We start from the raw sequence: 25,881 nt of genomic DNA on the forward strand, positions 1-25,881 counted from the left end.
CACGGCTCTTCTCCTATCTCTTGTATCCTCCTCCACCAGGAACCTATATAATTCTGATATTTTACCTTGGGATGTAGGGTTATTAATATAAAGACTCCCAAAGGGTGTTAGGGAAACTCCAGCTCGATGAGCCCCTCCAATAGATCTGCTATAATGGCATAGTTGTAGGTATTGGAACCACACCCCGGTGGAGAGTCTCCCAGCTGCAAACCTCCCCCAGCATCGTAAGTCTCCCCTCAACTATCAAGTCTTGTGCCCTGGGGATTAAACCTGCTTGACCAGTCACCAACATGGTCACCACTGTCGATCTCCTGTAAAACGTTAACAGCTCAGGGTTTCCCACTAATGGTGTCATCGGACCCAGTGTGGTGATCAGCCCTGCCTTATTAGCCCTATCCAGGCTGAGAGTACATTTTCAATAAATGGGGATAGTCCTAGGTTTCTGTGTTTCTCACCACCTGGTTTCCAAAGGAGGCCTGCCCCTCTGTGGGGAACTGAGTCCTGTTTCATTACTACCCACCTCTTCTGTGGTTCCTTGTGAATCAAGTCTAGTATCTGACGTGTCAGAGTGGCCCTATAGTATAGAGTGATGTTTGGAATGCCCATCCCCCTCATCTCCTTTAGACGGACAAGGGCCCACTAGTTGCGTCGGGGTCTGTTGCCCCCCACACGAATCGCATTATGGATTTTCTGATCTAAGCGAGATAAGCCCCCGGGAGTCTGATAGGTACAGTTTGGAGGATACATAAAAATCTGGGAAGCGCATTAATCTTAACAGTACTGATCCTGCCAAACCAGGAGAGGAGCAGAGTTTGTCATCTGTTGAAATCTCCTTCAAGCTTCTCCAGCAGTGGCTTATAATTGTTCTGGAAGAGGTCCTCTAAGTCTGGGGTGATCGCTATGCCTAAGTATTTAATCCACTCTTTCTTCCACTTGAAGGGAAAAGCAGATTTCATTGCCTCCTCCTCATTGCTAGGGATGTTGATATTTAGGATCTCAGACTTGCTAAGGTTAACCTTAAAGTTTGAAAACTGCCCAAATCTCTGGAACTCCTCTAATATGTTGGGGAGAGCAATCCTGGGATCAGATAGATAAATCAACAGGTCATCGTCATAGAGAGCTATTTTTTGCTCCCCGTCCACCAAATTTACACCCTTGTTGTTGGTGTTTGCCCTTAAGGCATTTGCCAGGGTCTCCATCATGAGGATATATAAAAAGGGAAAAAGGGGACAACCCTGCCTTGTGCCATTCCTGATTTGGATCTGATGTGACAATTGGCCATTAACATGTACCCAAGCAGAGGGCTTATTGTAGAGTGCCATGACCCACGCCAAAAATTTGGAGCCTAAGCCTATTTGCCTGAGACTTGCCTCCAGGAACCCACAATCCACTCTATCAATTGCTTTCTCCGCGTCTACCGACATGAGGCACAAGGGGTTCCTGGACCTGGAGACTTTTGACACGAGTTCTATGGTTCTGATAGTATTGTCCTCTGCCTCCCTCTCCGGGACGAAGCCCACCTGGTCCCCGTGAGTTAGTGTTGAAAGATGTGACTGCAAGCAGAGAGCCAGCATTTTAGAGTACAGCTTCGTGTCTACGTTTAGTAATGATATTGGCCTATAGCTCTGACAACAGGTGGGATCCCTTCCGGTCTTCGGAAGAACTGTAATTAGCACTTGTAGGGCCTGCCTGGGGAAGAGATGCAGCTTAGAGACTGCATTAAAGGCATCTAGCATCAGAGGAGCCAGCTGATCAAAGCAAACTTTGAAAAAACGGGGTGCAAAGCTGTCTGGGCTTGGGTTTTTACCTATTTTTAAGGATGACACTGCCTCTTTTAAGTCCTGTAGTATGAAATCTTCCTCGAAGGCCTGTGTGTCTGCACTTGTAATGTGTTTAGGGGCAAAGGATGCTATATATGCATCATGCTCCTCCTCCAATTCCCGTTCTGACCCTGTTTGTTCCCTCTGCAGGTTGTACAGGCCATGATGAAATGAATGAAAGCTCTTTAGTATCCTAGAATTATCATGTACCAACCCCCTCTCTTAGGGAGTTAACCGCAAACACGTATGTCTGGGGTATTCTCGGATTAAGTGTTCTAGCTAATCCCCTGCTGTACCTATTCCCAAACTAGTAAAATCCTCCTCTAGCTCTATCCCGTTAGCACAGCGAGGCTTGATCCAATATACAAAGTATATCGTTATGTATGGCTGAAATTTCTACTGCCGTCCGATCTGTAGCAGTTATTTAGTTAGTTGTTTCCAAACTATCCAGTTGCGTTAATAGTCTTTTCAGTTTTGCTGATCTGTCACTTTTGAGTCGGGTGCCGTGAGATGTAAAGATCCCCTGGAGCACGCACTTTAGGGCTTTCCACTTCATGAGAGCCGGGGTGGAATCCATCCTATGATCTATCTGAAAATTGTTTATGGCTTGCTGAACTTCAAGCAAACATACTGCGCCATCTAACAAATTATCATTAAGACACCAACTAGAGCTCGTCTGATCTCTCTGTGCGGTCCTAAGGGACCCCCAGACTGGGGCGTGGTCTGACCATATAAAGGATCCTATGGAGGAGGAGGGACCTCGATCTAACAACCCATGAGACACGAATAGATAATCTAATTTATGGTAACTACTATGGGTAGGGGAGTAAAAGTTGTAGTCCCTCTTGCCAGGGTGTAATATCCTCCACAGATCCACGAATCAGAGATTTGCAAATTCTGACTTCAGCCTATGTATAGTGGAGGAGAAAATCCATGACTTACCCCCCGAGGATCCATGCTGACATTAAAGTCCCCTCCAAGTATAATCTTAGACCCATCAGCAAAGGCCGCCAATGCCCCCAACATCCATACCCCAAATTTTCTGTTTCTGGTTCAGAAAGTAGACATTAACAACAGTTAGTATCTCATTAGATATTTGACTTTTTAAGATAAGATACCGTCCCTCAACATCTTTTTCTGTCGATATTAATTTATGAGGAAGCTGTTTATGTATTGCATTTGATGTACCTCCTGCTTTGCTCGTGGGGTGTGGATTGTGGTGCCATGTAGTATAATATCTGGACTTAAAACTAGGAATTTTGGTGTCTTGGAAGTGCGTTTCTTGTATGAGAGCGATCATGATCTTATTGCAATTTAGAGGATCCAGTATTTGACCCCTTTTAGCAGGTTGATTCATTAAATGTACCAAACCTCAGATTAGCCATCTGATTTTTCAGGTAGAAAGGAACAGCTGCTGGCCGGTTTGTGTGAGGAGAAGGAGACAGAAAGGGATGGGGAAGCGGGGTGACAGAATAGTAAGAAAGTAGAAAAAAGAGTATAAAGGAAAAGGTTTAGTAGGAAAAACCTTTTGCAGCATTAAGTAGCTGCTATTATCATCAGAGTGAACTGCTGGCCTACCTACTGCCAGCGTTTGCATCAAAGTGCTGTTGGTCACCCTGCGTGGGGTGTAGAAGGATACCGACGGAACCAGTGTGGGCCCTCGCACCCCACCCAGGGTAGAAAGAAAAAGGGAAGAAGATAGAAATTTACAACAGAGGCGTCTATAAATTGCTCCACCCCAGCATCGGGGAAAGAGGCGGAGAGACCACCCAAAAATCCTGTGAAAAAACAACAGAACAAGAGGGAAAAATAGGAGGGGAGAAAAAGGAGCAATATGATTAAGAACAGGCTAAAAGAAATATAATGGTTATAGTACGCATGGTAGATATAAAATATGACATTATTGTGGACCCCCATGAAATTTTGCATACAACTCAACCCGTGTTTCGTAAGATACAAAAGGGAACATTATCTTAAAGGACCATGCTGCGATTATGTCCATCTGCCCAAAGTTAACATAAGGAAACAAAGAAAAAGGGGATGGAAAATTAGGCATCTCAAACAGAACTCCCGTTTCCACTGTGGTGGACCACAGATCACAGTCTCTCTCATGTACCGTAGGGACATCAACATTCAACATCAAGAAAAACGCGGGCAACCAATTTCTTGCGTTGGCTCATGGTTTCAAGTGTTCTTATTAGCTGCCACGCGCTTCTCGCAACGCGATTTAGGACGCACAGTCAGCCATTGCTCCTGGGCAGTATGCGCTAAGACCATCAGCACCACAGGCTAATCCGACAATGACAGCATCAGTAGTTGGAAAGTTCCCAACATGTTAGGTAGATCTCCCAGGGTGCTGAAGACTGCTGTCTTTCTCTCTTTTTTTGCAGTCAGAGAGAACAGGAATCCCGATCTGTATGTGATCCCTTGTGCTTTCAGAGCAGCTCCTTGAGTGCTCCTCTCAGGCAGAGAGTATGGCGTGCCAAATCTTGTAGTACCATAATAGGTCTGTCCTTGAATTTTAGCTTGCCTTTTTCTCTAGCTTTACGTAGAATATTGTCCTTATCTTTAAAGAAGTGGATTCTACAAATGATATCCCTGTGGCGGTTGACGTCAGTCGCTCTGGGTTCCAAGACCCTGTGTATCCTGTCGATTTTGATGGAGCATTCTGAAGGTTGATCTAGGAGCTGTTTAAAGAAAGTTTGCACCCATGTATCTAGATGCTGTCCCTCCACCTCTTCCGGCAATCCCCTGATGCACAAATTGGTTCTTCTGTTTCTATTCTCTAGGTCATCAAGGTGTGTTATGATGCCTGCTTTTTGGTCTGCTTGTGCTTGAATTGCTTGTCTGTGAGACTCCAAAATGGCCGCAGTACCCTCCTGTGTTTCCTCCACCTGCAGGACCCTGCGATCCAGATATTGTATGTCTGCATGAATGCGCTCTAACGCCTGTTTGTTGGACACTTCAAGTCTCTTAAAAAACTCATCAAGATCACTTTTGGTAGGAATCTCCATTATACAGCTTTTCCATGTTTTGTCCTCCATTTTGTTAGATGAGTCACTAGCCTAGTTCTGCATTGGGCTGCCCACTGCGCTGGATGTTGGTGACTGGGACCATATGGGGGAACTATTGCTCTGATCTGCTGTTGGCTGTTGTTTTAGACCATGTGGGGGGACTATGACCTCCATCAGATGCTTGGAGCTGTGCTGCTGGGGATATGATGCTGTGCTGTGTGTGAGGGCTTGTGCCCTTGTTACTCACAGTTCCCCCATTTTGGGGCTCCTCTATCTCCTCATGGCTGTCTTTGTGGGTCTCTCAGGAGGACCCTGCCTGCCCTTGGCCATCGATCCGTTCCCCATGGGCACAGCTACGCTCTCCAGATATTGAGAGCCGGCATCAGTGTCGAAGCACTCCTGCTCCCCAACTCTCGCGAGATCGGGCGTCATTTTGGATCCCGCGGCTGCTTCTTGGCTGGCGCTGAGTAAAGCCCTCCAGGGTGCCTTTTCCTGTGTGCGGGGCCAGTGTTTGTGGTCTCTGGGGCTTCCACTTCCCAATGCCGATTGCGGTGCCTCACTTTAGAGCTTCTCTGGTGCCTCCGAGCTGCTTCCTAGGTGACTGATGCGGGAGTCCCTTCAGTGTGTGACCTGTCCAGCCATCCGCCAAGCCATGCTCCTCATCCTTTTAAATATATTTAATACAATTTGAATTAATTGGTGATTTATATCAGTCAGTGTTTCCTCCTGCTTGGTTGGTGCTTTCATAGAAGGTGGTACTATTTAATACATGTATATTTTGAGGTTGTATGCAGTGTGAGAGTTTTGGGTGTGTGAGGAAGCATTACAAAAGAGCCAGTTTCTCACACACAGTGGAGAGGAGAATACCAGCTCAGTGCAGCTGTGAGGGTATATATATATATATATATATTGCCATATGTTCTTTATACTTTTATACCTATATGCAAGTTTTATTCAATTCCAAATGAGAAAAAACTTATATGTCGCCTTACATCAGATATTCCAAGGCTTTACAAGGCTGAGAGAGATGTTCTAGAAATTCAGAGAAGATACGGAACCAGACACAAGGCCGCGTGTACTTGGCCGTTTTCCCAGAAACAAGATATCAAGATGTTCAACCGTGTACATAATTTTCACTGTCTTAGGCCGGAAATCCGGACTTCCCATATATGGAGAATGCATGCTTGGCCGTTTTCTTAGAATTGAGTGGGTGATTCTTTGTACTGGAGTTAATTGAATACGTGATTTTCTGTACATAAGCCAGAGGCGCCTCACTGTCTCAGGCCGGAAATCCGGACTTCCCATATATGGTTATAAGCCCATCACCCCTTGTTGGTGATGGGACAAAGGGTATAAGATCTCATGTAATCTGTAATAAACGTCGGCAAAGCGCAGCCATGTCCCGTGTGAGGAATTATACCAGACCTCCCTGTGTGGTGTCTCTTCTTACCGCCGGCAACGGGGCAAGTGGGGTGGGCCCGATTGGTGCTGTATTTAGAATATATTACCCTAACAAATGGCGCAACCAACTGGGGCGGTAAAACCAGGAGCTTACAGCGCAATTCACCCGGATCCACGCCACGGGGAAGCCGTCCTGCTGCAAACCGAGCCTGATCAACTCACAAGAACTCCAGGTAAGACCAGCATATATTTATGTTCTGTTTTACTGCGAGTCTTGCAGCAGGACTGACTATCTGTGGTTTGTGACCGGACGGGTTGGGTTAAGAGTTCTACACGGTAACTCGTGTGGGCTCCGGGTTTGCCGTCATGGACCACTGACCGTGATATGCGCACCAATCGGTCACCCAGAAACTAGTCTGTAGTCTATTTGTTGTTGAAGTCCGTAGTGTTTTAACAATAGTGGAGATTGTTTGTTGTATCTGCAGAAGTTTTTTTCTCTTTCTTTTTATTTTGTCTCAAAGAAGAAGGGACCCTCGGGTTTAGTTTAGTTAGTTAATGGTTTAGCTGAGGAGGAGACGCACTCTATGAGATAAGTCTCATAGAAAAAGGGACTCTCGGTCGGTTTGCCTTATATATGGGGCTAACGATTTGATTTCAGAGAGATGCATTTTTATGGGACTGGTTCCATGGAAGAAGATGCCCTCGGTTGTTTTGCCAGTATATAAGGGGCTGACAATTTGAAAATTAAGAGGGATGCACTCTATGGAGCGTGTTATTTTTATTGTTGTTGTTGTAATATGCGTAAGATCTTATTAAAGAAGATAGAGCCCCTCATGGGCTGCCGCCGTGTGGATGAATCTGTAAAATGTAAGAAAACTCTAATGAAAATGTGTGACACCGACCCGCACGGCAGATTACAAAATGGTGTCTGGGAGGGAGGTCTTTAGGACCGAGAGGTGCCTTGGAAGATCAAGGTTTGCTAGACAGTGCTGGAGGAGGAGGAGAGAGAGACAGTCAGAGTAAGTTAGGTATGTACACATTATTTGTTTAAGAAAGTATCCGTAAGTGAAATGTTGAAAAGTACAGTAAGTGATCAAGAGGGCGTCAGGAGAGTGTCTATTGAAGGTTATATTGGCAGTTAGGTAGGGGAGAGAAATAAGAGGAGCAGGCAAAGTCGATAAGAAAGTTACAATGCATGTGATTTGTTGGCAAAGAAAGAAGAAAATGTGTATAATACAAGATAGATAATAGATATGGATATATATGTGTATATATGTATATACTGTATGTGCAAATAGTTAACTGAGCTTGCTTTTAGGGGAGAAGGGTTTGTTGACATGTAGCTGCGAGTCTGTGTAAGCTTTTCAAGGTCAAGAGATAACGAAGCGAGAGAAAGAATGCAATAATAACCCTGGATAATATCTCTGCTTGCTTAAAATGAATTGAAATGAATTTAATTAATTATACTGTCTTAGTAGACAGGAAATGCAGCAATCAATTTCTAAGTTATATTCTTACTTATACAGGGGTTGAAAATGAATGTTGCAAGGTCCCAGCATATGTGTTAATTATGATTTCAAAATGCAGGCAATAGTTTTAGCTAAAACTTATTCAGTCTGTGTTTCATATTCGTAGAGAGATAACAGTTTGTTTTAAAAAGGTGGGGGCTTTCAGAATTCACTCCAAATTCAGGGTCACAGATTCTAAAACACTTCAGCGTTTAATACAGCATATAATAGCTTCAGTAGATAAGAAATATAGAATATCTCAGTCACTCAGCAAACTTTTTTCACATAATTTATCATAAATAGCGCTCATTCACAATCTCATCTCAATAGAATCATGTACATTATAGCACTCACCTCAATGTTTTTCAACTGATGTATGTATGTTTGTCAAACTTTTTTTGTCCGTGCATCTGTATGTACTGGTACACCTCCAAGGGGGGTGACGGAGCAGACTTGAGAGCATGGATGGATGAGAGTTAGTAACCCGTGTTCGGGCTGTGTGGAATGTGTGATGCAGGTAATGACTGGGAATAAAAGTCCTCCCCATGCATGGGACTTTGCTTGGTTGAGATGTGGACGTGTAGACTGTTAAGCTGAAATGAGCTGAGAAGACGGACGCACTGAGCCAATATCGAAGGGGTGGAGCTAGATGATGTAATAGTACGTAGTAATGTTTCATCCCTCTTGCACAAGGGAGGGGTGAGGAGCTTGAGCAGCTAGTAAAAGTTTTTGTTTTGTTTTTTCTCTGCAGAATACATTCCATTGCAGGCAGGAACAGACTAATAATGAATTCACTTAAAGGGATATCACATTTCAAATATTAGTAGATGTTTTGTAGATTATTCTGCCCCGGTGTAACTCATGTTTCTGTTATACATGCTAACATCTTACAGGCCTTATCTGCATCCATCAAATCTTTTTATAATGTTGTACTACCTTAAACAGGGTACTATTGTTCCAATTGAGTACCCTGTTTCAAAGGGGGGGAGGAGAAGGCATAGGTGATCTAGGTATTGCAAGTCAGCCATTTTTAAATTCAGCCATTTTTAAATTTTTTGCAAGTCATTTTTACATTTTTAAATTTTTAATTTTTTGCAACAAGATTCTGATCTTTTTGAAATAGAATATCAGCCTGATTGTCTAGCATTGATGCAACAAGAAAATTTAAGTTTTAAAAAAGTTACTGAAAGCCCTTGTTAATAATGCATATTTTGAGTTGTTTTTTATAGATGGTACCAGGGTGATGGACGACTCCACACTGGATATGCAGTGGTTACACAACAAGATGTTCTAAAAGCAGAATGCCTCCGCATGTCGCAGTACAAGAAGCGGAACTAAAAGCACTCACTGGGGCGTGTAGAGTGGCCACAGGTAAGACGGCAAACATTTACACTGACTCCCGGTATGCATTTGGCATAGCTCATGATTACGGCCCAACATGGAAGGCCAGACAGTTTTTTACCACAGCAAGACAGCCAATTAAGAATGATGCAGCGGTCTCATGGAGGCCCTACTTCTACCTGACAAGGTGGAAAGCTCACACCAATTCCTACACCAGAGAAGCAAGAGGCAACGCCATCACAGACCACACAGCAAAAGCAGCGGCCCTTAAGCCGTGGAAGAAAGAAGAAAAGAAGAATTTAACAATAACTTTGGACTTTGATTTGAACTTGGACTTTGATATGAACTTGGACTTTGATAAGGACTTTGATATGCTAAAGACTTTACAGTTACGAGCCAGCAACGAAGAAAAGGAAAAATGGACTAAAAAGGGACGGCATATGGTGAACAGTCAACAGCACTTGCCCACCACGGTCCCTGTGCCCCATGATGGCCCAGCTGACGCACGAAAAGACGCACCTCTTAAAGCAGTAATGATGTCGATGCTTGAACGAGGACGGGTGGCTCCTGGGTTTTCTGTAGCTGCTGCATCATTTGTCCAATTTTGCATGATCTTTGCCGTAAGCAACAGGGCAGAAGTAAAATTTGCCACATCACACTTGCCTAGACCACTCTACCCATTTCAGGGATTGCAAATTGGCTACACTCAGCTCCCACTTGTTGGGAAGCATGATTATGTGCTTGTTGTTGTTAATGTTTTTCAGGTTGGAGACCTACTCTGTTACCAAAGTAAATAAGCAGGTAACCGCACAGAAGCTCATGAATGAGGTAATCCGCAGATATGGGGTACCGGAAGTGATTGAGTCAAACAAAGGTACAAACTTCACAGGTGAAATAATGCAACACATCATGTCTACTTTGGGTATATTCCAGGCTTTTCACACACTCTACCATCCGCGGAGTTGTGGGAAAGTAGATACAAAAGGCAATAGGAGGAAATGGGTAAATTTTGAATTGAGTGTCTTCTATTAGTTTTTCTTTTTCTCCGGAAGATACATGCCACAGTAGCTGAGCTTGGGGAATGATTCTCTTGTTAATTTTGTCATGGGTCCCTCCAAGGAATTGTTAGTAATCCATTCTGTAGTCTCTGCTTTTCTCCCAGGTCCTACAGATGAGTGTCACTATCTGAAACCAGGTGACAGGGTCTATGTGAAAAAGTTTGAGCAAGAAACCCAGTTTAAAGGTCCTTACCAGATGTTGTTCACCACCCCAACTGCAGTCAAGCTCGAAGGAAAGCCCACTTGGATCCACACTTCGCACTGAAAAAACTCATGATCCTGCATATCCTTTACATGCTATAATGTGGTACAATTCCTCTAACACACACCTTTGACTACTGTACACTAGCCCCCTGTTTCAGAACAAATTAATATAATCAAATATGCAATATGAAGCCTACACTGAGGGTGAGAATCCAACACCGCATCGTGCTAAGAGAGAAGTTGACGCTCCAGGTGGTAACTTTGATCCACATGTATATATAGATGCAATAGGAGTGCCAAGGGGGGTGCCAGATTAATTTAATTCTAGAGATCAGGTTAAAGCAGGTTTTGAGTCCTTATTTGCTATTGTCACTGTTAATAATAATGTAGATTGGATGAATTATATCTATTACAATCAGCAGAGGTTTGTAAACTACACCAGGCATACTTTACAAGGGTTAGCTGACCAGTTAGGGCCCACTGCATCCATGGCGTTCCAAAATAGAGTGGCCCTGGATATGATTTTCGCAGAAAGAGGTGGGGTATGTAATTTCCTGTTTGTGTATTATCCCTTTAATGTGACCAAAATTTCCCTTGTTTGAAAAAGATGAAGAGCCAGTTCCGATAATGCCAACCAGATACGTTACCAGAAGAATGGAGAGATGGACTAGTACTGCGCCTGCCTCGGTCTCATAAGATGGACTGTCAGTGGACTTCCCATTTGCCTAGGGAAAGTGCAGAAGACCTTAGGTTCCGGCGAGGGCACACCCTGTGGGGTGTTAACTCGTACAGATAGAGGGTGTGGATGCCCGGAAATAAGCCCAGGGAATCCATGGCCTCCTTCTGAGGTGAGGTAGGGATCCCTCCCTTTTAGGAGTAGGGACTTACGGGCAGTGGAGAAACCCTGACGCAAGGGAAAGACGACCGAGGAAGAGTGCAAGGTCTGATGCTTGATCTCCATATTAAGTTTTTTAGGGGGGTTTGTGAGGGTATATATATATATTGCCATATGTTCTTTATACTTTTATACCTATATGCAAGTTTTATTCAATTCCAAATGAGAAAAAACTTATATGTCGCCTTACATCAGATATTCCAAGGCTTTACAAGGCTGAGAGAGATGTTCTAGAAATTCAGAGAAGATACGGAACCAGACACAAGGCCGCGTGTACTTGGCCGTTTTCCCAGAAACAAGATATCAAGATGTTCAACCATGTACATAATTTTCACTGTCTTAGGCCGGAAATCCGGACTTCCCATATATGGAGAATGCATGCTTGGCCGTTTTCTTAGAATTGAGTGGGTGATTCTTTGTACTGGAGTTAATTGAATACGTGATTTTCTGTACATAAGCCAGAGGCGCCTCACTGTCTCAGGCCGGAAATCCGGACTTCCCATATATGGTTATAAGCCCATCACCCCTTGTTGGTGATGGGACAAAGGGTATAAGATCTCATGTAATCTGTAATAAACGTCGGCAAAGCGCAGCCATGTCCCGTGTGAGGAATTATACCAGACCTCCCTGTGTGGTGTCTCTTCTTACCGCCGGCAACGGGGCAAGTGGGGTGGGCCCGATTGGTGCTGTATTTAGAATATATTACCCTAACACAGCTACCATGTTTCCCTGAAAATAAGACACTCTTTATTTTAATTTTTACACCAAGAGAGGCACTGGTTCTTATATTCAGCGGGTGTCTTATACTCACCTAGCAGGCGCTATCCGAGTCTCTCCCACTGGTCTCAGGCACTCGTTTTGGCAGGCTTCTGTGTAGTCCCCAACGCAGACAGAGCATCTCTTCCTGGTAACGGGGCTTGAATACACCACCTCCAACAAGTGATTGCTCTGATTGGTTCATGAGCGCCGCCTCAGCAAATCAAAGCTGGCGCTCAATGAACCTATCACAGCCATTCAATAATGTCATTCAATGAATGGCAGGGATTGGCTCATTAAACGACAGCTCTGATTGGCTGAGGCTGCGCTCCAGACCAGTTACCAGCAAGACCTGTTGCCAGCAAGAGATGCTCTGTCGGTGTTGAGGACTGCACGGAAGCCTGCAGGAGTGACAGAGGCTAGTGGGAGGGACCCGAATGGCAGCTACTAGCAGAGTACAGTTTTTTTTCTTTTTAATGTAGTGTACTTAGGGCTTATTTTCAGGTTGGGCTTATATTTCAAGCACCCCCACCCTTAAAAATCCGTGTAGGGCTTATTTTCAGGGTAGGTCTTATTTTCAGGGTAACATGTTAGGAGGGCAGCTAGCCCGAGGTCCAAGTTGGACCATTGAGATCCTGTGGGTATCTGTTTGGGAACCATCATGCATATGACAGAGGAGGGCGCCCTCAAGATGTCCTGGACGGAGTAGTGACAGTGGCTCAGTGGATTTGTGAACTCTAAAATTATGGATTGTGTATGATATACTGTTCAAGTTTTGCTGTATGCTGTATGATGGAATAAATGCTGGCAGGCGCCAGATTTTAAAGAAATCCCTGCTTCTGGAGTCTATCTACATGTGTGAGGTGCGCTATTTCCCTGACATTGAGGTTGGTGATCTGTAGGCGAGAAACCGCCTTGCCACAGTAGGTTCTACAGTGCTTCAGTTGCAGCTTGTATTTCAAACCAGAACTCCTTTCACAATCCTGTTGGTTTCAGTGCTGAAATCTCCTAGCTGGCTCAGTGTCTGCGCTAACTTTTGACTGGTAATTCCACTGCAAACCAGCAGAAGGGGAACCATGTTGCTGCCATGCCATTGCATGAGTTGTTTTTTTCATGTGAACCATGTGTCTTTGTGAAAAAATATCTTTGAGTATCCTCGCAGGCTATAGTAGGGCAATGTGTTGTCATGGCTAGTGTGACCTTCATATGAGCCATAAAAGCTGCGGAATTTCCACTGCCAGAATCACAGGGCAAATTCTGCAGCATTTACAGTAGACTTTCTAAAGTCTCCTTCACACGCTGTGGAAAATCTCCGCAATGAATCCACAGCATGTCTACTTTGTGAAGATATGCTGCAAATTTCAATCCTTGAAATAGGAAAGTTAAAACTGACAGCAGATCCGTTTCAAATACCAGATCAATTAGAGCTCATGTCCATGGGCGTTTTATCACCACGTATTTTGTGTGCAAGGCCGCATGATACGTAGTGAAAGGAGTCAATGAAAGTCAATGGACATGTGCGTGTAGACACCGTGTAAAAACAAAAAGGTCGCAGCATGCTCTTCTTCTCTGCATACCACATAGGGCAAGCCCTATGCATTTGTATAGGCAGCATATGCAACGCTGTCCATACGAAATACATTGCATATGGGCGCCGATTTCATACAAACCCTGCTATGAAACAAAGCGGGGAATTTAATTCAAATCAAAGAGTCACTCTGCGCATGACCAGATGGACAAGACAGGAAAAAAACAAGATATGCAGTTTACACACAACTTTTGTTGCTGCACTACATGTAATATATAGCTGCCTAACAGGGGATTGTGATTTTTGCTTTGTAATGACCGGTATGCCCTAAATAGCCTTAATGATACACAGATACATAGAACATCAATGTAAATGTCCATGAATGGAAATTAGCATTTCCACCTATAGTGAATTGTAGAGGTTATATTACACTGTATTACTGATGTGAATGTATCGGTTACTGTAATGTGAGGCTCATTGATGCTTTGGTAATGAATGGTCTCGTAATGAACCAACATTAGCCCTGCTATTTATTCAACTAACAGCTTGGCATTGTGTATTAAACCATGAACAACCAACAGGTAAATTACTGACCAGTGTACGCTAGTTATATATTACTAGACCGCCCTGTGATGCCGGTAGTACATGGTCATTAGCATTCTATGTAATTGCTGTAGTTTCAGTGTGTTACGTTGTGCTTACTACTACTCCGTTTAATAAAGACTAAAACAGAGGAACCTTTTTTTCGGTAATGTCAAGGAATCATCCTGTTCAGTCCACTTTAATAACCTCTCAGAAAGTAATTAGAAAGGTATCTGCAAAATGAAAAATCATCCAAGCTAAAAATAATCTTTTGAACCACCTGAAGATTTTTTAACATGTTCTTGGAATGCAATTACGATCCAACAAGCTCTTCCCTTAATTTGACTTTTCAGATATTATTTTCTTGTACTAATAATACGCTCAAGTCTCGTAGACTAGAAAGGTACCATTTTCACAAAGGCTTCAGTTTTCATTTCAATTATATCTCCGCTGATGCTTATGAAGACGATCTATGTGTTGCTGCAAAACTAAAATACTTGAAACAATTTCTGTAAGTGTTGGAGAAAAATAAGTTGCTAATTGGAAAAATGCTAATTCTATCACGGGAAGCTGTGGCATCATCGCTGTTGCTAGTTTCATGCAGGGATGTTGAGTATGTTTGCGAATTACAATCTATTACTCAAATTGGCAAAACTGAAAAGATATGAAAAACAATGGACCTCATTTTTCTGAACTGTCTGGCAAAGAACTGTCTTTGTTGCCTACGGAAAAAAAGACTGGCTGATCCATAGGGTTTTAGAAGATTTCTTTTACACGGCACAACCTGTCAGGCAGCGGATGCCCAACAGGTCATCCCAGCAATAACTGTTCCTGGGCTTTTACATAGGAATGAGCATCACTGACTCAATGGAGACGGAGCAGTTTGGAGATTGTTCCGGCCCGCCCAATTCCATTCACAGTAAGCAGGCAATGCTCTATATATTTGTCAATGTCTGTTTGTTGGAACATCACGCACAAACTGTACTACTAGAGATGAGCAGGCACCCAAATGCTTGGGTCCTTGCTATTCGAGTCGAGCTTTTCATAAACTTTGAGAGCTGTACTTGAGTAACAAACCCCATTGACTACAATGGGAGACTCAAGCTTTTTTTTTTTTTGGTCTCTCTCTGTATCTCTCCAGCGGGAAGGGGCTAAAACAGGCACCTCACAGCAGGGAGGAGCCAAAAACTGGGTCGGGGTCAAACATGGCATGATGCTCGTTCGAGTAACAAGCACCATCGCGTATGCTAATACTCGAACGAGCATCAAGCTCGGCAGAGTACGTTTGCTCAACTCTATCTACGACCAATTGACATGAAATTTTGCATATAATCTTGACCCAGAGAAGGTGGTAGGCTAAAAAAAAAAAAATTCAGAAATGTTGCTGTCTTGACAACCTTATTTGCATTTTTTTGCCTTTGCTTGAATTTTAATGCAGCAACCCCCAAATATGCTTTCGCCAATGGATTCTACAGACTTGATTTAGTATTCCTGGATTTCTAACAAGTAATTCCCACTAAAAGAGTCAGACTGAGCGTTGAAAACTTGTGTTTCACAGAGTAGCTTTTCATTTACCTCAGCACTAAGAGAATTAAATACTGTTGCCTATAGCAACCAATCACAGAGCAGCTTTCATTTTACCTCAGCTGTAAGAGGATTAAATACTGTTGCCCATAGCAACCAATCACAGAGCAGCTTTCATTTTACCTCCGCTCTAAGAGGATTAACCCTTTGCAATCCAATTTTGGATTCAGGGTTTCCTAGTGGGTTTTCACTTTCTGCCATTATACAATGGCCCCATCTGCTGGCTAGAACCAGTACTGCAGTATGTGACAACAGAGCGGCCGGCAATATACAGTAAGAATACCCTGCCGGATGTCTTCCGACATGAGAGCTGCATAGGCTTCAATCAGAATGTAGGAAGATGTCAGACAGTGGATTGGAAAAGGTTAAACGCTGTTGCCTATAGCAACCAATCACAGAGCAGCTTTCATTTTACCTCAGCAGTATAATATATAGCAACCAATTACAGCACAGCTTTTATTTTACCTCAGCACTAAGAAGATTAAATACTATTGCCCGTATCAACCAATAATGGCGCTGCTCTTATTTTACCTCAGCAGAATAACAAATGAAAAGCTGAGCTATGATTGGTTGCTATTGGCAGCAAAAAATGCCAAATTTCACTCAAATTGGACCCGAGCTGTGGATTTGTATACGACACAAACAAACAGATTTTGTGTTTTAAATATAAGATGCCAAGCAAGTGAAGGACGTGTTTGGGCAGAAAGACAACAGCTGCACTTAAGTAGCAGCCGCTCCAGTAGCTGCAGCACTCGAGCAAACTAATGCCCGACTCGAGAATCAACTCATTTGACAAGCCACCGCTCCACTAGCTGAGACGCCGGAGCAAACTAATGGCCAACTCCAGAATCAATGGAAGCGACAAGCGTCTGCTCGAATTGTCGAATTGACGAAGCAAAGCATGCCTGACATTCTTCAGACCGAGAGATACTTAATTTTGAGAAGAACAACTTGGAAATTCTTGGAGGAGGAAATTGTAAGATATAATGCAAACAATAACTTCAAGTCTAGCAGTGGGGAACAGGGGGGAGCTCTCTCCCCCCCCCCCCCCGCTCACCCCCGGCACCCCCTGAATCTTTTCGCCCGAGTAGTCGGTTACTCGGAAAAAGCGGTGCTCGAGTGCAAAAACGCCCTAAACGAGTAAGTTCGCTCATCTCTAATGGAGATCCCTATGACATCAGACACTCTGATTTCCCGCTCATATTATCTATTTGAATGTTCTTTAGTCTCCTGCTTTAGGCTGGATTCACACAATCGTTTTATCGCCGCGATTTTGCCATGATAAAATGGTGGCCAAAAATCGCGACTGGCTCTCGTTTTTTTGTGACTTTAAGCCGCGATTAGGGGAGGCTGAAAATCATAGTACCCGCGTGAAGGAGCCCTTGGTAATCTGGCCTGATGAAGAAGTCTGTTCAACTTTGTAAAGCATATCCCTAATGTAAATTATTCCTGATTAATTCTCACTCCACTAATCAAAGACAGCAGTGCTGTTGCTTCTAATCTTTCATACATTCACTGTTTGATATATTGGACCTGTTTCTTGGTGTCCCAAATAGAGAAGGGCTGCAGCCGTCTCATCGTATCCTCAGTATAGCGCTATTCTAGCAGCGCTCCCAGGTGTCACCTTTTATTAAAATAACAATTCCATTATTTTGGTGATGTCTGCGCTATGGAAGGGCTTTTTTTTCAGACCAATTAGCATATGGCATGGAAAGCTTCTCTAGGACTATATTTCTTAATCGGAGCCTGACTTTTTTTAATCCTCATCCAGTCCCACATCTGACAGTGTATTGCATTTATATAGCAAACATTACTTGACAGATTTTCTTTAGGGCTCCTTCCCACAGGCGCATGAATGGTTCTCCCGTTTTAATGTCCATTCAGACCGTCAGGTGTGGCGTGTATATGCCGCAGCACAGAATACTCTTGGTCAGGGGAAAAGAGTTTAGCTCAGCTAAACTCCCTCCCCCTCTCCGCCTCTTGCCTGCTGGCAGCAAATGGAGGGGGCAGGATGGGTTGGGAGCTTAGCAGAGCTAATGTGCCAAGTTTCCCACCCCGACTTGCCCCCTCTCTTTGCCGGCAAGGGGCGGAGAGGGGGAGGGAAGAGGGAGGGAGTTTATCAGGGCCGCTGCTAAACTCCCTCCCACCTCCTTTTTCCTGGCAGCTCTCATGGGCTCCCATAGGAGTCAATGGGACAGGTCAACATATTCCGGCAAAAGATAGGTACAGACCTATCTTTTCTGGTCAGCAGAAAAGCAGGCGGCCAGAATGCACACCATATGCGCTTTCTTGGCCGGCCAGCCAATTTTACACACCAGGAAATCACCTATCTGAGCAAATGCATTGCAATCCAATGCATCAGATGGTCATGGTTTTCAGCTACGTTTTATCGCAGCAAAATTGCACAAGAGCTGTTTCTTCACTCACTGCACTTTTCAAAGGTATCTACAAAAGGGGCAGAATTTGAGTGGAGTAAGGTTTTGGAAACATTTATGACAAGTACTTTTTAAAAAGTCATATAATTTGTCACACTCTCATTCTGGCAGCTGGGTGGCATACAACGTTACTCCACATCTCTAAACATAATTTAAGACGCGACAAATGTATCAACATTGTGGAATGTGATGAATTTCTTACATCTTTAAACTGATGAAGGGAAGAAAAGCTGCCAGAAAACTGGAGTGAAGAATTCCCTTGATAATAAATTCCCCCCATTGTCTTACAAGGGAAAACCCCTTTACGTTTTATCTGAACTACCAGAGATTGCGGTATAACCTAGTTACTGCAAACTAGCGGAATTGTCACTTCAGCTATACAGAATGAGGGATGAATCACTTTCTCTCTCTGACACATCTGATCACCACCAAATTAAGTACTGAACAAGAATGGATGGTGTAATATTCTATTAAAACATAACTTTTATTCCTTATTGTTAAAATGTAAGAAGGTATAAACCAATAAAAACATCATTCATGATATAAGCAAAAGTAGAAATGAATGAGCCAGTATGTTCAATGGCCACTTATATTGACAATGCGCTATTCGGTATATCAATAATCAGATACAAACAGTCCTATTCCTTGTTACAGATTCTGATCCAGTATTCTTATAGATTTAGGAAAGACTATGAAGGCCCATGAGAATGTCACACTAGTCATACAAGAATTTTGGTAAGACAGTTCTAAGCTTACATAACTGTTAATTATTGCTTCTTTGTCACGTAACATTTATTTGGTACAGTGGTGCGTTGATTGTTTGTTCTCAGTTCCTAATGTTTCTGTGACCATAGTAAAGTGTAATATCAGTGCACCGGGCTGAGTGATATACCAAATAATGCATTGTCAGTGTATCTGGTCATTGAACATACCAACTCATTCATTTTTGTTTTTGCTTGCACCCCAGAAGAAGTTGTCATTTTGCTGCACAACTTGGCATACAGTTACATCTCAGGCAGATATGCAAATGATTAAAGTTGTGGCGTGATTAGATGAACAGTCTTGCCACCTGTCGCTCTAAAAGTAGTTCCACTCTTGGCCTACAAAACGGCTTTCAGAGGCTACTTGTGGATATTGGACCTCTTTTTCTGCTTGTGTAGAACTTGTTGACCACTAAACACAAATATGCTGCAGGATACCATATGAAACCTGTATGCCTCTATGCCCACCCATATCACATCTTGCATCCAAGCTAGAGGCGGTACAACAGGGTACTAAGCCTCCATGCCCACCCGTATCACATCTTGCATCCAAACTTGAGACAGTACAACAGGGTAGAAGAGCCGCCATGCCCACCCATATCACATTTTGCATCTGAACTAGAGACTGCCCAACAGGGTACTAGAGCCTCCATGCCCACCCATATCACATCTTGCATCCAAACTGGAGGCAGTACAACAGGGTAGTAGAGCCTCCATGCCCACCCATATCACATCTTGCATCCAAACTGGAGGCAGTACAACAGGGTAGTAGAGCCTCCATGCCCACCCATATCACACCTTGCATCCTAACTGGAGGCAGTACAACAGGGTAGTAGAGCCTCCATGCCCACCTGTATCACATCTTGTATCCAAACTAAAGGTGATACAAAAAGGACCTAGAGCCTCTATGCCTGCCCTTATCACATCTTGTATCCAAGCTAGAAGCGATACAACAGCGTACTAGAGTCTCCATGCCAACCCGTATCCCATCTTGTATTCAAGCTAGAGACAGTACAACAGGGTACTAGAGCCTCCTTTCAAGTGTTCAGTTTTCCGCAATAAATTATCCTTTTGCTCTTTTTGATTTAAGTAAATCACTTACTTATATCAACATTACAATCACACCTAGAAAGTTTAATTGGATTTCGACAACTTCTTCTAGGTGATGGGTTTTTGATAGAATATTACATCATCCTTTCTTATTCAGCTTTAGATATAAACTGAGAAGAAGAATCACGTAATTAATTGATACGTAAAATATTGCCAAGTTTTCTTACATTTAATTTTCATTAAAAAAGTTATATTTTGTTTACTGTGAAAAGGTTGGCATACATTGAAAACAAAAGTAAAATCTAATTGTACATAGAATTGTAAGTCATCTGTTTAGTAGAGATGAGCGAGCACCAAAATGCTCGGGTGCTCGTTACTCGGGACTAAATTATCGCGATACTCGAGGGTTCGTTTTGAGTAACGAACCCCATTGAAGTCAATGGGCGACTCGAGCATTTTTGTATATCGCCGATGCTCGCTAAGGTTTCCATTTGTGAAAATCTGGGCAATTCAAGAAAGTGATGGGAACGACACAGCAACAGATAGGGCAGGCGAGGGGCTACATGTTGGGCTGCATCTCAAGTTCCCAGGTCCCACTATTAAGCCACAATAGCGGCAAGAGTGGGCCCCCCCCCAACAACTTTTACTTCTGAAAAGCCCTCATTAGCAATGCATACCTTAGCTAAGCACCACACTATCTCCAACAAAGCACAATCACTGCCTGCATGACACTCCGCTGCCACTTCTCCTGGGTTACATACTGCCAACCCCCCCCCCCCCCCCCGCACGACGCAGTGTCCACAGCGCACACCAAATTGTCCCTGCGCAGCCTTCAGCTGCCCTCATGCCACACGCTGGCCTCATAGCCACACCACCCTCATGTCTATTTATAAGTGCGTCTGCCATGAGGAGGAACCGCAGGCACACACTGCAGAGGGTTGGCACGGCTAGGCAGCGACCCTCTTTAAAAGGGGCGGGGCGATAGCCCACAGTGCTGTACAGAAGCAATGAGAAATATAATCCTGTGCCACCGCCATCAGGAGCTGCACACGTGGGCATAGCAATGGGGTACCTATGTGCCACACACTATTCATTCTGTCAAGGTGTCTGCATGCCCCAGTCAGACCGCGGTTTTTTATAAATAGTCACAGGCAGGTACAACTCCGCAATGGGAATTCCGTTTGCACCCACAGCATGGGTGGCTCCCTGGAACCCACCGGCGGTACATAAATATATCCCATTGCAGTGCCCATCACAGCTGAGGTAACGTCCGATTAAATGCAGGTGGGCTTCGGCCCACATTGCATGCCTCAGTCAGACTGGGGTTCTTTAGAAGTAGACACATGCAGTTACAACTCCCTGTGGACCCACAGCATGGGTGGCTCCCTGGAACCCACCGGCGGTACATAAATATATCCCATTGCAGTGCCCAGCACAGCTGATGTAACGTCAGCTTTAATGCAGGTGGGCAAAAAAATTAATTGGATTACACTGTAGGCGAGGGCCCCAAAAAATTGGTGTACCAACAGTACTAATGTACGTCAGAAAAATTGCCCATGCCCAACCAAGAGGGCAGGTGAAACGCATTAATCGCTTTGGTTAATGTGGCTTAATTTGTAACTAGGCCTGGAGGCAGCCCAGTTAAAATAAAAATTGGTTCAGGTGAAAGTTTCAACGCTTTAATGAGCATTGAAACGTATAAAAATTGTTTACAAAAATTATATGACTGAGCCTTGTGGGCCTAAGAAAAATTGCCCGTTCGGCGTGATTACGTGAGGTTTCAGGAGGAGGAGCAGGAGGAGGAGGATGAATATTATACACAGATTGATGAAGCTAAAAGGTCCACGTTTTTGATGGTGATAGAGAACAATGCTTCCATCCGCGGGTGCAGCCTACGTATTGTTTAGGTATCGCTGCTGTCTGCGTGGAGAAGAGAAGTCTGGGGAAATCCAGGCTTTGTTCATCTTGATGAGTGTAAGCCTGTCGGCACTGTCGGTTGACAGGCGGGTACGCTTATCTGTGATGATTCCCCCAGCCGCACTAAACACCCTCTCTGACAAGACGCTAGCCGCAGGACAAGCAAGCACCTCCAGGGCATACAGCGCGAGTTCAGGCCACGTGTCCAGCTTCGACACCCAGTAGTTGTAGGGGGCAGAGGCGTCACGGAGAACGGTCGTGCGATCGGCTACGTACTCCCTCACCATCCTTTTACAGTGCTCCCGCCGACTCAGCCTTGACTGGGGAGCGGTGACACAGTCTTGCTGGGGAGCCATAAAGCTGTCAAAGGCCTTAGAGAGTGTTCCCCTGCCTGTGCTGTACATGCTGCCTGATCTCTGCGCCTCCCCTGCTACCTGTCCCTCGGAACTGCGCCTTCGGCCACTAGCGCTGTCGGATGGGAATTTTACCATCAGTTTGTCCGCCAGGGTCCTGTGGTATAGCATCACTCTCGAACCCCTTTCCTCTTCGGGTATGAGAGTGGAAAGGTTCTCCTTAGGCTAGGGTCACACAGGGTGGATTTGCCGTGGTTTTGCCGCAGCAGATCCGCCCGCGGCCGCTAATCCCGGGATTAGCCAGCCATGTGGATGAGATTTCTCAGAAATCTCGTCCACACGGGACGGCTAATCCGCTGCGGTAAATCCGGTTGAAACCGCGGCTGCGGCGGCCGCAGCCGCGGTTTCAAAAGAAGCAGCATTTCCATTCTTTTTTCCAGTCCGCTTAAACCGCGGCGGTTCTCCCGGCGGAAATCTCGCGGTTTTTGCTGCGGCCAAACCGTGAGATTTCCGACGAAAATCCGCCCTGTGTGACCCTAGGCTTATACCGTGGGTCGAGCAGTGTGTACACCCAGTAATCCGTAGTGGCCAGAATGCGTGTAACGCGAGGGTCACGAGAAAGGCATCCTAACATGAAGTCAGCCATGTGTGCCAGGGTTCCTGTACGCAACACATGGCTGTCCGCACTAGGTAGATCACTTTTAGGATCCTCCTCCTCCTCCTCCTCCTCCTCCTCCTCAGGCCATACACACTGAAAGGATGACAGGCAAGCAGTATGGGCACCCTCAGCATTGGGCCAAGCTGTCTCTTCCCCCTCCTCCTCATCCTCCTCATGCTCCTCCTCCTCCTCCTCAACGCGGTGAGATATAGACAGGAGGGTGCTCTGACTATCCAGCGACATACTGTCTTCCCCCGCCTCTGTTTCCGAGCGCAAAGCGTCTGCCTTTATGCTTTGCAGGGAACTTCTAAAGAGGCATAGCAGAGGAATGGTGACGCTAATGATTGCAGCATCGCCGCTCACCATCTGGGTAGAGTCCTCAAAGTTTCCAAGGACCTGGCAGATGTCTGCCAACCAGGCCCACTCTTCTGTAAAGAATTGAGGAGGCTGACTCCCACTGCGCCGCCCATGTTGGAGTTGGTATTCCACTATAGCTCTACGCTGCTCATAGAGCCTGGCCAACATGTGGAGCGTAGAGTTCCACCGCGTGGGCACGTCGTACAGCAGTCGGTGCACTGGCAGATGAAACTGATGTTGCAGGGTGCGCAGGGTGGCAGTGTCCGTGTGGGACTTGCGGAAATGTGCGCAGAGCCGGCGCACCTTTCCGAGCAGGTCTGACAAGCGTGGGTAGCTTTTCAGAAAGCGCTGAACCACCAAATTAAAGACGTGGGCCAGGCATGGCACGTGCGTGAGGCTGCCGAGCTGCAGAGCCGCCACCAGGTTACGGCCGTTGTCACACACGACCATGCCCGGTTGGAGGCTCAGCGGCACAAGCCAGCGGTCGGTCTGCTCTGTCAGACCCTGCAGCAGTTCGTGGGCCGTGTGCCTCTTCTCTCCTAAGCTGAGTAGTTTCAGCACGGCCTGCTGACGCTTGCCCACCACTGTGCTGCCACGCTGCGCGACACCGACTGCTGGCGACGTGCTGCTGCTGACACATCTTGATTGCGAGACAGAGGTTGCGTAGGAGGAGGAGGAGGAGGGTGGTTTAGTGGAGGAAGCATACACCACTGCAGATACCACCACCGAGCTGGGGCCCGCAATTCTGGGGGTGGGTAGGACGTGAGCGGTCCCAGGCTCTGACTCTGTCCCAGCCTCCACTAAATTCACCCAATGTGCCGTCAGGGAGATATAGTGGCCCTGCCCGCCTGTGCTTGTCCACGTGTCCGTTGTTAAGTGGACCTTGCCAGTAACCGCGTTGGTGAGGGCGCGTACAATGTTGCGGGAGACGTGGTCGTGCAGGGCTGGGACGGCACATCGGGAAAAGTAGTGGCGACTGGGAACTGAGTAGCGCGGTGCCGCCGCCGCCGCCATCATACCTTTGAAAGCCTCCGTTTCCACAACCCTATACGGCAGCATCTCCAGGCTGATAATTTGGCTATGTGCACGTTTAACGCTTGAGCGTACGGGTGCGTGGCGGCGTACTTGCGCTTACGCTCCAACACTTGCGCTAGCAACGGCTGGACGGTGCGCTGAGAGACATTGGTGGATGGGGCCGAGCATAGCGGAGGTGAGGGTGTGGGTGCAGGCCAGGAGACGGTAGTGCCTGTGTCCTGAGAGGGGGGTTGGATCTCAGTGGCAGGTTGGGGCACAGGGGGAGAGGCAGCGGTGCAAACCGGAGGCGGTGAACGGCCTTCGTCCCACCTTGTGGGGTGCTTGGCCATCATATGTCTGCTCTTGCGGGTGGTGGTGAGGCTGGTGGTGGTGGCTCCCCGGCTGATCTTGGCGCGACAAAGGTTGCACACCACTGTTCGTCGGTCATCTGCACTCTCAGTGAAAAACTGCCACACCTTTGAGCACCTCGGCCTCTGCAGGGTGGCATGGCGCGAGGGGGCGCTTTGGGAAACAGTTGGTGGATTATTCGGTCTGGCCCTGCCTCTACCCCTGGCCACCGCACTGCCTCTTCCAACCTGCCCTGCTGCTGCACTTGCCTCCCCCTCTGAAGACCTGTCCTCAGTAGGTGTAGCAAACCAGGTGGGGTCAGTCACCTCATCGTCCTGCTGCTCTTCCTCCGAATCCTCTGTGCGCTCCTCCCCGGACTTACTCCAATTACTACTACCTGAGTGATAGACAACTCTGTCTCATCGTCATCGTCCTCCTCACCCACTGAAAGCTCTTGAGACAGTTGCCGGAAGTCCCCAGCCTCATCCACCGGACCCCGGGAACTTTCCAAAGGTTGGGCATCGGTCACGACAAACTCCTCCGGTGGGAGAGGAAGCATTGCTGGCCATTCTGGGCAGGGGCCCGGGAACAGTTCCTGGGAGTCTGCCTGCTCCTAAGAATGTGTCATTGTAATGGAGTGAGGAGGCTGGGAGGAAGGAGGAGCAGCAGCCAGAGGATTCAGAGTTGCAGCAGTGGACGGCGCAGAACTCTGGGTGGTCGATAGATTGCTGGATGCACTTTCTGCCATCCACGACAGGACCTGCTCACACTGCTCATTTTCTAATAAAGGTCTACCGCGTGGACCCATTCATTGTGAGATGAATGTGGGGACGCCAGAAACGTGCCTCTCTCCTAATCCCGCAGCAGTCGGCTGCGATACACCTGGATCAGGAGCTCGGCCTGTGCCCACACCCTGACTTGGGCCTCCGCGTCCTCGCCCGCGTCCTTGTCCTCTAGGCCTACCCCTACCCCTCAGCATGCTGTATTACCAGTAGTGCAGAAACAGAACGCTGTAATTAAATGTGCCGCTTATTGGCCTGTGGTTGGAGGCTGACTTCCCTTACGGAACGCACAGCAGAGACAGGAAACAATTTTGCGCACGCCTGTAGTGAGACGTAGGTGCGTATGACTGAGCTAGTGGAATTCACAGCGCAGAAGCAGTCAAGTTGCCAAAGGCCAGTAGTAGGCCTTAAGTATTTTGCTTCTATTTTTTTAAAATGCTGAGCTGATACAGCAGACAGATACTGTAGGCAGCGTATAATATTATGTATATTGTTTCCCTCTGGCGGGATGATGG

This window comes from Eleutherodactylus coqui, chromosome 4, assembly GCF_035609145.1.
Source record: "Eleutherodactylus coqui strain aEleCoq1 chromosome 4, aEleCoq1.hap1, whole genome shotgun sequence".
Lineage (NCBI taxonomy): Eukaryota > Metazoa > Chordata > Amphibia > Anura > Eleutherodactylidae > Eleutherodactylus > Eleutherodactylus coqui.